The following is a 12,500-nucleotide window of genomic DNA, read 5'->3' as shown; positions in this document are numbered from 1 at the left end:
TTTTCTGCTCCTTTCGGTCGCTCAGTTCGGACGATCCAAGCAGAGATGGAATCCCTGTGATGTTTGAACTCAATAACGACGCACGGAGAGAAAGAGAGAGGGACGATGCACCCGAGATATTCAGTCAGCTGGTTTTTTTTCTGGATTGATCGGGGGAATTCATTATTTGCTCGAGCATAATTACCTCGGGCATGACATGTGGCGTAGCAATCAGCCTCCGGGGGTGTGTTGGGAAATTCGTGGAAGGATTGATTGATTCGCTTCACTAGAGGCCCCCCTCTCGCCGGTTCCAAGTAACGAAATTAATAACCGACCGCATGAGAGAGCAGAGCGCCATTGGGTTGGAGGAGGATATTTTTTCATATTCCGGTTGCGTTTCAATTAAACCGAGAAACAATCACCCTTTCATGTAGTGAGTTCGATTGCATTGCATTCGATGGTTACTACGAATGCATTTTGACATTTATCACCCGTCGGACAGCTTGCTGCGACTAATTAAATCGATGACAGATGAGAAACCTGTCAGCGCCGTCTGCCTCGATCTTTAATCTGTCAAATAGCGTTTCACGAAGTAAAAGGAAGCAAAAGGTAGATAAAAAACCACAAAATGGCCATCGGCAACATTGTGGCAAAGTTTTTCCCTTCCTTTGACCGCCCGCTGTTATCGGCTCAGCATCGCAAACGTGCTTCAAACCGTACTTGCTCCTGCCACGACACCCGCTAGATTATGGCCAATAGAGTAGAAAAAAGTGTTTCCGAGCTTACCGACCTCTAGCTCTAGCTTAGCCCCACTCCCACCATTTTTAACGGCAACAAAAGTGGCAAAATGGACGATGATGATGGCACGCGATGAGGTTTCTTTCCATTTTCTTTCTTTCTTTTCTTTTCTTTCCATTCTTTTCTTCTTTTTGCCCTTTCAAAACTCCCCGACATCCATCTTTCCACCGTGATGGTGACAGTGGGACCGACCGAGCCCTGTCGGTGTATTAAACCCCAAACCTAAAACAAAAAAGAAAACCACCAACCAACCCTCCAAGGTGTCAAGTGGCCCCGTGGTCAAGCTGATGAAGTTTTCCTTTTCGCTTCCGGCGAAAAAACCGCCACCCGAACAAGTCGAAGAAGATGGCGCGGTCCTCGGATCACGGTCCTTCATACGTCCTCTGCCACATCGCAATCCGATCTTCCGGGACCCGGGACCCGGGGCGCTCGCGCGGCTGAAAAGAAAACTTTCCCCGGGAACGGTGACGGCGACGACACTTTTTGACGTTGATAGCTAGATAGCGATGGCTCGGGGCGGCTAGATAGCGCTACAGAGCCATGGACAGCATGGAATGGCTTTTGCTTGTTTTTTTTGTTGGCCGTCCGTTTGCTTTTCCCCCGGAGAAATTACTTGCTGGACTGACCTGCGTGGGGGCGGAATTGCGGACCACAAATCGGGTACGTTAGGGGGGATTGGATCGCTCTGGAGAATCTGGGCGTCCCGAAAGCCCATGCCCAACTGCGACTAATGCCCAAACCGAAAACAATGTTTCATTTCTCCTGCTCCAGTTTGCCCGGTGCGCTTTCATTAACTCTCCCCAAGCCAAGGTGATTGCGTTGGTGGTGTGCCCACCTTTTAGTGCCAATCGGGGGCACGGTTATGCTAAGGTCGACCAACCGACCGCAGGAAGAAAGCATTAGCCAACTGAGTAGCCTTTCAGAAGAAAGCACCACAGCAACACGGTGGCTGGCCTGCTTTGGCACTGTTTGCCTTGGCTGCTTGGACCAATAATCACTTCATCAGCTCCGCTCCGGAGCTCATAAAGCCAGCCAGCAACCAGTCCCAGGGCCAGGTGCTGCGATAATTGCGAGCTTTTACGTCCGGCCACCAAGGCGGGGACGGTATGATGGTCGGTGATGAATAGCATTATTAGCATAATTTTTCCGTCACAATAGTAGCGGCAGCGCAAGCAGCAGCAGCAGCACTGGATCATAAAGTGTGGAGTTATGATGTAAACTGATACGGCTTCTCGTTCGTTCGCTTGGCAGGGCCCCGAGGGGTATGGAAAGCACCGGTAATGGTCGACCAGCTAGTGGTGGTCTCCGGTTCAAACTTTCATACTAATACTTGCACACATAAATCGAACCAAGCGCCGCAATTATCGCGATCTGCTTTTGTACATCGCAGCCGCGGCTCCGGTTTCGGTTTATGTAATCGTAAACCGTGGTCCGGTGTGCGCCTGGTGCGCCCAAAAAAGGTGCAAATCTGAATGTTGGTGGCTGGACTTTGACTGCTTTTTGATGGGTGGGCCAACAGTGTGATCGAGGAGTCCGTAAAACAACGAAAGCTGACGGAATGAGTGGCTATGAAACAAGTAAATGAGTTTGTTTTTTCAAACCAAACAAACCAATCATCGTTTTCGTGTGACGATGGTGGTGAGGCGGTGGTAATGGATTGGCATTAGCCACGGGGGCTTTTTGTATTAAGGGAGGAAAGGCAATCCTTCATCATTGCCACCGTGGCAGACACGAATGGTTCAGATGTCACCGAAAGTGAACACATAACGAATGATGATGATGATGATAATGGGGTGCTGGTGACCAGGTGCTGGGCCCTGGGCAGCATCCTGCCAGGGCTGTAAGTCAGAGTTCTTGGGCGTCATTTGTAATTTAAAAGCGCGCGAGCATGAAGAATGAACATAATTTGAGTTGCAGCACACAAACAGAACGCGAACCGAGGAAGAATAGTGAAAATTGATGAAGCGAGCCTGGGGTGATGTGGCCACGTCTTCAAAGCAAGTCGCCCGCCCCGGGCACTTCAATCCCCACCGTCAGCAGTCCTACCGTAGCTGCAGCAATCGCCACAATTACGCGCTCATGAGAAGCGCGGTACTTTCCAGTTCATTCTTCGCCGCTGCTTGCTAGTTTATCATCATTACGTCTGACGACGAGTTCAGGCATCCGGTTGCTAGGATCTTTCGCGGCCCTCCACACCGTATCCTTTCGTCAGTGGCCCTTCGGAGATGTCCCTGGGTGACGCCTTTGGTGGCCGCGCTGGGTGCCACTCGGCAGCTGAGAGTGATGGAATGCACGATTCCTTTGAAACCTCTTTTGCATATTTCATAGCGTGGTCTTGTGGGCGCCTATCGGCTGCACATCGGTTCCGGTTGGTTGGCTGGTTGGTTGCTGATGCTGTTGTTATTGTTGGTGCAGGTTGCTGCTTTCATCGCGCGCCATTCCACGCTCGATAGCGGATCCCGTGGGAACTGGCAGCATCTGCGGCTCCAAAAGGGGCTGTCCACGGGGGTTTGTGAACCGCATGGTGGCGTCCAATCACCGCAGCTCATGCAGGGTGCACTCGTGCAATCAATTTTCACTATTGTAGGACACTTGGGCAAAGGCGCGCTCAAGCGCACGTCTCGCAGCTCCAAAGCAACAGCGACTAGAAGGGGATGCCTTTCAGGGGTCTTGCATGATTGCACCACGGTCGCTCAGGCTCGCTTCTTGGCGTGCCGGGTTCCCTTCGCGTGCATGGGGAGGTTCAGTGAAGCTAAATCAAGCTCGAGCGTACTCGCCTGGCTCTTCAGGGAGGGCAGAATCCCCCGGCGCGGTGTGAAAAGGCAACGCGCCGGCCACGGACGACATTTATCTTTGTGACTTGCAGCTGCACCAGCGCTGCTCATTTTGTCCCGGAGTCAGGGCACTTTTTTGTCCTCTTTTTTGTCGGAGCGAGCTCTCCAGCTCAAAGCGGAGAAGGTATTACACTTTCAAACAAAGCCAAACCCTCCCTCCAGGGTTCCTGGACCTTTCGGCACTCGCTGCCGGACAATGCAGCTGAAACCGTTCCCTTCCCCAACGGGGAACGGGGTGGAGTTCGTTAGGGCTCAATTTTCATTTACAACGGACAGTGACGGAAGGAGAAATGAAATCGTCAACGGCAACGGCCAACGGAAACCGTTGATGAGCGCGCCTTTCCCGTGGTGGAAGCCCTTCTGGCGCTCACCGACTGGAGTGGTTTTTGGGAGGGAAAAAAGTGGGATTGATAACCTGGTCCAACCCCGCGTGACACCGAATAACATAACAGTGTCCATTCTCTGCTCCATGTTGCCTAGGGAGCTTGGGGCTTTAATGATGATAACTTGAGCTAATGAAACTAGAATTTGTTAATGAATTGCATCTGTAGAGATTCTGTCCATAAAATTAATGTTTATGCAGCTCATGTACAGCGAACCAGTCAACCAGCAATTGTTGCTGGATGGGACAAGAGGCAAAAATTAGCGAAATCTTTGCTTCAAAAACATTACATAGTTTGTTGATTGGTGATCTCATCAGAATGTCTTCTTGAACAGCTGGTAGGGTTTATTCTACCGGACAGATTTTCTTTTAATATTGCTCTATTTGAGAAAACGGAATTGAATATTAATATAATAAATTTTTCACGAATTTTCCACAAGGAATGGTTTTCTTAAAAATCATACAGATGTCCGAAGCAACGACCACACAGGATTTAAAAAGAATGCAGAGGTTACTATGTCGAAAATAATTTGACGTTTATCTTGGTTGATCCCGCGATATTAATAGTTAACGGATCATTTCTTGATATAGGCAAGTGATTGTTGTAGAAAAACGTTCACTATTTCAAAAAGAAAAGATTAATTCAACACTAAAAACTAAAAAAGAGACCTAAAGAACAATTTTCACTACCAGTTCTTTTCGATAAAATGTGAACAGACTGTTATAAAACGTGGAAAATATACCAAAGCACTCCCCTCGAATTGATTCACGCAACTAATAAAACCAAAACGAATACGAGAAAGTGTCAAAGTATTGGCTAAATTGAAAGAAAAACTGCGCTGAACAAGTTGATCCAATTTACAAATCACAACCCCCGCTGGGAGGATGCCGAGGAATCTTGGAAGAAACATCTGCCCGTTCGGCCATACCAACACAGCCGGTCAAAGGATTACAAAAACACGACTCAGAAACAGACACACACGCCACACGCTACACACGGTTCAATAAATTACGGTTCCATGTGTCAAAGTTTAGACTACCCAATTCCCCGGGTGTGGAGGGTTTCCGAACCAACTTCTGCAGCGCCATCTCGCCTGACAGCCAGAGATACACCCACTGGAGCGGCAGCTCGCAAAAAACCGACTCCAAAAAAAAAACGGACACGAGAACAAAACGTAAATCAAATAAGAAAAAAGCGGACCTGCCTTCGGTATAAAAATAAACACTCGACAGTGTGTATGTCTCCGGCAGGGAGTCCCCGGGCGGAGGTCATGACTTGTGGCTTGTGCTGGAAAGGAACTAATCCTCCTTCCTTGTAAGGATGGATGTCGTTCTTGCTTCTGTGCTCGACTCGATACCAGGACAGACGCCAGACGAGTGTATGTGTGTTTGGGTTTCTGAGCGCCAGCAACAAGTCGCTGGTGACATGTGGTCCTCTAGTTGCCCCTAAACGCCCTTTTTGTTCCAGTTCCCGTGGGACGCTACGATCCGGGCCAATCCATTGCTGGCAGGAATCGCGGCTTGCTTTCACAACGACAGAGCACACTAACACGGATATCATGTCAAATTGCAGCTCAAATACCCACACACCCGTACACAAGAACCTAGGGGTTTAAGATCAGAGGCGCCTCAGAAGAAGACGCTTTTCTCGGTTCTTCGAACGATCGATCGATTTGGTAGCGAGATCCTGTTCCCAGACCCTAGGCCCTAGGAAAGGCGAAGACCATCCACCAAGGAGTGTAGAAGGGCGTAGACAAGAATGAAATTCAATTTTACATTTTTGATTGCATCACAGCACGGTACCAGCTTCCGCGAGGAAAAAGCTTCCACACCGAGGGCACCAAGGACACCGAAAGGAAAGGGATCGATGGAGTACGGAGCAGCCTGTCGAAGGTCCTGCTGAATGATGTCCTAGGAAACATTCTCACAATTCGACAGTACTTCTCGAGCATTTGATTTGAAGTTTCTGCCTGCCATTGGCCGTTGTTAAATATGCGGCACCAGCGAGCTCCCGTCAATCGAATGTCTTACAAGTGCGCGCCTCGTAAACCATGCACCACCGACGCCACCGTTAGTGCCTTCTATTAGCTGACAGCACCCACGAACCAAGGCAATTGGTATGTTCACTTGCTTTAAAGCCCCAACCAGTGGTCGAGGCATCGTGAGGGAGTTGTCGACTTCATCATCAAAGGAGCCGTAGTGCCGGGGTTCTGAAACTTTGCCTTTCTCCATCAGTCAAGTCGAACCGACGCGTCTACTGCGATTCCCAGCAAGTCGAACAAGTTAACCTCCACAGAACCTGGGTCCGGGGAGGGGCCTTTTTTATTACTTCTTTTACACCGCTTTGTGCCCCCGTTTGGCGTGAGCCTTTGGCCGGAATATGTCTTCTTTATGACGAGCGAGCGCGCGCGCACCCGCGCTCCGTAACCGATCCACTGGCCTGGTGGTGCCACGGCCTTGGTCCCAGTCACACCCCCGGGCTGAATCACGAAAGCACGGAAGCGCCAAAGATCGTGTCAGTGATACCCGGGGGGGCGGGAGGGGCCACTGGTTAGCGAGCACCAACCAAGCACGACCGAAGACCGACGAAGACGAATGTCACGAAGACGCTGTATTTGACTTCTGGGCCGGGCTGTGCCGTAGCATTAGGTTTTATGGATCGAACAGGTTGCGGCCCAAGACACCTCCCATCGTGCTCGGTGGTTCGATAGCAAAATGGAGAGCGATTTGCTTGCATGGTGCTGGGGTGCGTTTTACGGGATCAACACGGGAGTGATGACGCATCCTGAACCGAGTCTGAACCGCCATGAGCGATTCACCATGATTTGCCTTCTGGGACGGCATTGGTGAGAGGATATCATTTTATAACCGTCATCATCCACCAGCCCCTTTGGTGATGGGGGTTTGTGGGGATATCCATACCCCTTTAAGCTTCTCGCTCTATCGTTTGCTCCCGCCCTGTTGGCCACTTTGTCGCCAGAAGCAAATATGCTAATATGAACTTGCCTTTTGCCTTTTGCCCATCGGTTACGTGGCAGTGAATGTTCCTTCAAGGTGGTGTGCTAGCGTGTGTTAGCTCGTGCACCAGCTCGTGATGCCAATCGATGGCAAAGCTTAACTCTTTGACTTACTTACTTTTTGGGGGGATGCGGGTGTTCAAAGGTCTGTCGCCAGTCGACGGAGGAACATGAGGCTGTAAAACGAGTTTTCTGCAAATCAATTATCGATTTGTGCGACACCGTTCCCGGGCAGCTCGAGCTCACACCCTTCACAACCAATAAACCGGTACCGAATGGTGGTTTATATTGGAAAATCCTCCCTTCAACTGGGTGTATGCGTGTGTTGGTTCAATTTGCTCCGCAGCAAAAAAAGGTCTCGCATCGGGATGAAAATTGGTGGATTTGGTGTTGGAGGTAGCACCACGACGGGCGCGAGGATGGCGTCCGTCGTAAACTGTTCTCAATTTGTCTGCAAATAGCCGTGCAACTTGGGAAGAGGTAAGGTGAGGTACCAGGGTTCATAAACTATTTATTAGCGAGCCGGAGAAATCGAAATTGGAGTTTCCATTTGCATCGAACTGTGTAACCATTTGTGACGGAAGGTTACCCGATGACTCGCTTGCTGCGCTGCCAAAAGGGCTTCAAATGTCAAGTGTTTTTCACGACGAAAAACGATTGCCGCGTATGCTTGCCTGCCGCGAACGATTGCCGCGTATGCCTTTCGACGGAACAAAAACACTTCGAGTGGAATTTGGTGATGATGCTGACTCCTTCTCCTCGTATTAACAATTAGTCACGCTCGCGATGTGCGTTCAAAACAACGATTCTGATCACCACCACTCGCTCTGTTTCTCTTTTCTCTAGCAACAGCAGCAGTAGTAGCAACGTGGATGGTGGCTTCTTCTCCGCTAATTTACCGGTAATTAATGGTTCAACTGCAACACCCGGGGCGCTCGAGATCGTTAATTACGACACCAGGCCGTACGTACGGCATAAACAATTTGATTAATTCTTGATGCTCCCCTCTCTGCGCACCACCACGATCGAATCGGTCCCTCTGCTAACTCCTTAACGTGGCTCCTAGTGGCCATTACCGCCAGCATAGCCCGCGCGCGCGCGCGCGCTCACCAATTGCCATTTGATGTGCTGTATCGAAGCGAAGGGAATATCATTAATCTTCCGCTAGCGCAGCGCAGGATGAAGCCCGTGCCTGTTTTGGGCTGAGGGCAGGACAGGGCAGGGCAGGGCAGGGCAGGGCAGGGCAGGGCAGAACAGGATGCCCGATTGGTTGCGCGGTGATTCGATTTGCAAGAACACGCGACTGTGCTTCACATGGAACTCGATACACAGCATGCATGTCCTGGTCTTGTGGGAAGTTGCGCGTTTCTGGCTTCCTTGAGCAAGACCCTAGTCACTCGTAGTCCTTCGTAGGGTAATCGATCCCCAGGAAACACACCTCAGAAGCATGTCTGTACCACTGACACTCCCTCTCTCCCCTCCATACCCTGGATAGTAACGGATAAATAAATGCGAATTTCATCGAGTGTGTCTTCGGGGAACGAGAAGAATGATTGACGCCAGTACGCGCTGCCAAGATCCCAGCGCCAACGTAACGCACGGTTGATTGAGTGAAAGCGCGCCAAGCCACACCAAGAAGTGGCAGCTGGCTGCCATTGCCTTGCTACGGAGCAGGCGATGAGCCACGCTCGAGAAGAAATGCTTGCTACGCTTCACTGGCCTCAAGAGTACGCCTCTCCCCGGAGTTGGAGGTCTCGGGTCGGGACTCTAGAGGGAGTTTTGTAATGTTTGATACCACGTGAGGAGCGCCAGCGAAGCCAGATCGGTCCAGCCACCACCATCCGGACTCTTTCTTTCCCTCTCTCTCTCTCTCTCTCGGTTGTACAAATTGTTGCCAACAATGGCGTGGTGCGATGAATAGCGCACGAGGTGGCCCAAGCCAGCCAGCCAGCCAGCCCAGTTGGTGGAGTAAAAGCTTTCACCTTTCCTTGCCTTTGCCTTCGGGAGCACCTACCGTGCCATCATCTATGCACACCATGCCACAGACAAGGAGTGGGAGAGAGGGCGCACGCGGCCCAGTGACATCCAACAAAAGGTCTGAACTGAAGCAAGAAGGCCCAAGGAGCCACGACTGCTGCTGGAACAATAATGCTGCCAGTGCTGCTGCTGCTGCTGCTGCTGCTGTGGCTGCCGCTGGAGTATTCGCGGAACCAACGCCGAAACCATTGTCTGAGTTACCATGCCCAGCCCATAGCCGTTCGGCCAGGTTGAGTGTGTTCCGTTCGCAAACACAGTGAACACACATAAATCTTCACATTCTGTACGCGCGACTACGCTAGTAACTGTTCGAGCGAGCGGCTGCTTGCTGCTCGGCAGTGTCCTTGTGGAGGTGTATGGCTGCAGCTCCTTCTGGCAGCTTCAAGGATCGGTTTTTCGATGAAAGGAAGGAAGAGGCCGCTCTGGAATTCTGCTGTGTGGTGGTGTGTGAAAGCGACAGCAGCAAACACTTTACACCTTGGTGGTAGTGATATCCACAGCACCACGATACCGATAGAACTGTAGCATAAGTCATATACACTAGATATCTGGAGAGTGGAAGGAAGCTACATGGCACCAGCAGCACTAGGCCATTGCCGTTCGATGCCAACGACACCGAGCTCAATAACTTCTTTACAGGTTTGCATAATAGATCGGAACATCGGACATTCCCTGGCGCTGAGATGAGGGATGATATTTTGTTACGCGCGGCTGGAGGCGGTAACTCGTCATGTTGCCCGCATCGCCTTATTCGTGCGGTCTCGGCCAGAGTGCAGAAGAGTTTTATCAATAAACTTCCTCACAGTGGACGTCCGTAGCACACACGACCGGTTACGAAGCATTAACTTGAGATTAACCGGTCGGTCTTCTCTGGTGGTCCGGTAAATGGTCCGTTGAGGTTTTTCCCTGCCAAAAGCCATCACTCTCGGGGTATTTCAGACAACGGTACGAGGATCTTACGGATCATTAAGACTGACATCTTGTGTGAGCGAAGCAGCTCGGTGCTGGGCTGCGTGCCAGTGAGATATGGTAGAGTGCAGGATGGTGTGTCCAATGCAGGCGAGAGACCACAGAGAGAGAGAGAAGAACAGAGAGATAAAAGTGGAGGGTACCATCGCTGCAATCGCATCTTTCTAATTAAAGTGGTATAAACGGAGAGGCTTAAGAAGCGAATCGTCTTTACTACAGACCCGGTCCGGCTGTACTCAACGCCACGTAAAACGGATCCACACATGAAGAAAGTGACCTAGTTACATTGCGTTCGGTAAGCTATCTTTTATCGTAACCGAAAAATACACTACTTAAGCAAACTGTTCCATTAATACTGGCCGGAGGTTTGCATAAGGATTGTGTTTGAATGTAGAGTATACCCAGCATCAAATATAGTTAATGCTTATCCACTGGAAGGCCCAAAAAGGATGACCATATACATCGCACTGGCAATTCGCAATCAACGAATGGTTTCCCGGGAAAAAAGGTATCCAACAGGATTGCTCCAGAACGGCAACGCGTCACAGGTGGAGCGATGGCTTTCATGGGTAGCGCAGACCGACCTACCCTGCCAGGTACTTCAAAGCAGCACAGGAGTTACTGACCAGAAAACCAAAAGCTGCACCTGACAGGAAATCAGGTAACGAGACAGAGAGTGCGAGAGAAGAGTCTGTGCAGACCACAAGTCCATGTCCAAGCATTACATCGTCCAGCCACTACTAGCCAGCAGCCAGCAGTCGCTAGTCCAAGTCCAAGAGAATCACCGCTTCACAAAACAAGCGAACGCACGCAAAAAAAAAGAAAAGAACTAGTTTTCGGATCCGGATCCGGAGTTCCCTCGCTTCCGTCTCGACAAGAGCTACACGCGGCAAACGACACGTTTGTGGTCAGGCGGTTTTCGTCTTTTTTTGCTGCTCCATCCTCCTCCAGGCTTCCATTCCATTCCTCTTTCCGCGTTTCACCACTTTTCGTGCCGATTCCGACTCGGAAATTCTGCGTACAACGGTTCACCTGCCAGCGGGATGGAACCTGTGTGGCCCAGCCCAGTGGTAAGGGTTAGATATTGCCTTCTGGGGATGTGCGCGGGGCGGTGGTCAGTTTTTTGCCGGTCGTTGTTGGTCGGTGCGATGATTCCCACCGCAGCAGGGCCAATTATCGCAACCGGATTTTTGGGGCTGACCCGGAGGGGGTTGTTGCTGCTTTTCCGCTGGTGCTTTTTCGCTTTCGCAGAAGCAGCGATGGCTACCCGGTGGTAGCCGGTGGTAGCCAGTGGTCATCGTCGTCAGACTCACGCTGTACCCCAAAAGACTCCGACAGATCTCGGAGCAAGTTGCGAAAGGCAGTCGGATGTTTGCGCTTGGATGTGAATGAACACCGTAACCACAGTGAAACCGGATGCCCCAACCTCCCCGGAGGGGCGTGGGTGGGAGTGCAATATTGCAAACCCTCCGGATACGAGGATATCCCAGCGGATTCCTCTCACGCAGACAGCAGAGAAACAAGCGATACGGTGCGATACGGAGCAGCAAAAGGATGCTGCTGACCTCTTGGAGTTTCCGAAATACACTCCACGAACGACTCGATGGCGAGAAACTTCCGGTGAATAGGACGGTGGTGGGGCTACCGGTTGCCTTGCTCTGAAATTTTGGGGAAGTTTTTGGTAAACTCGAGCGAAACATTGATCGGCACTGTGCCTAAAAAAATGTAGAAAAGTCTGGAAATTCAATGGAAAAGGCCTATCCCGCGAGGAAAATCCAACAAGGCTTCGAAATTCCTTGGAGCAACAAAGTTAGCCGCAGGCAACATTCCTCAGAAGGGACGTCTGACCCCAGGAATGGCAGTTTACACCACACAAAACCGATCGTTAGCTGAACTGGCTGAAGATTTTGAACATTAAACCCACGCGGATCCTGGCACGTAATCCAGGAAGTTGGCTAAGCCAGTAAGCGCACGGCAAGATGCACTGTCCCGTCCACCAATATACATTGCAAGATGTGTCCGATCACCAAAATCGAAGCTTTATGTCAATTTCTTTTTGTTGTTGTGCGATGGACAGCGCCGCAAAGAAAAGAAGCCCGGACGACCGTGGTGGACAAATCCGGGCCCCCGGTGCTGGCCAGATAGACGCTGATGAGGTTAAGCCGTCGTAAAGTTACTGCGAACTTTACGGCTACCGGGCACCAGCAGCAGCACGAGACATGGTGAATGCGAATGTGGCCAACGGAGGTTGAATTAGGGTCCGTGGGAGAGAAACAGAAAGAGCCGGTCCCTTGAGGCACATGGTCCGTTTTCATCAGTTGCCATCAGTTGGTTCTTGCGGAGCGGAGCGCACAACACTGGCTGGCTCGCTCGCCGATGACTAATAATGCTCGATGGAGAGACGAGACGTACATGTCCGCAGTCCCCGGACAGTATGGACTTATCCGTACGTCCGGACGTTGTTTGTATTTTCGGTTAGTCCGA

General features: G+C 50.8%; 1 protein-coding gene across 4 annotated transcripts in view; it reads right to left on the bottom strand.

Moving 5' to 3' along the window:
* LOC126570890 (uncharacterized) overlaps positions 1 to 12,500 on the bottom strand; it is a 100,618-nt gene that overhangs the window by 56,130 nt on the left and 31,988 nt on the right. The window lies entirely within an intron of this gene.

Source organism: Anopheles aquasalis, chromosome 2 (genome assembly GCF_943734665.1).
Source record: "Anopheles aquasalis chromosome 2, idAnoAquaMG_Q_19, whole genome shotgun sequence".
Classification (NCBI taxonomy): domain Eukaryota; kingdom Metazoa; phylum Arthropoda; class Insecta; order Diptera; family Culicidae; genus Anopheles; species Anopheles aquasalis.
Note: the sequence above shows the minus strand (reverse complement) of the source record. Positions and strands in the feature narration are given on the sequence as shown.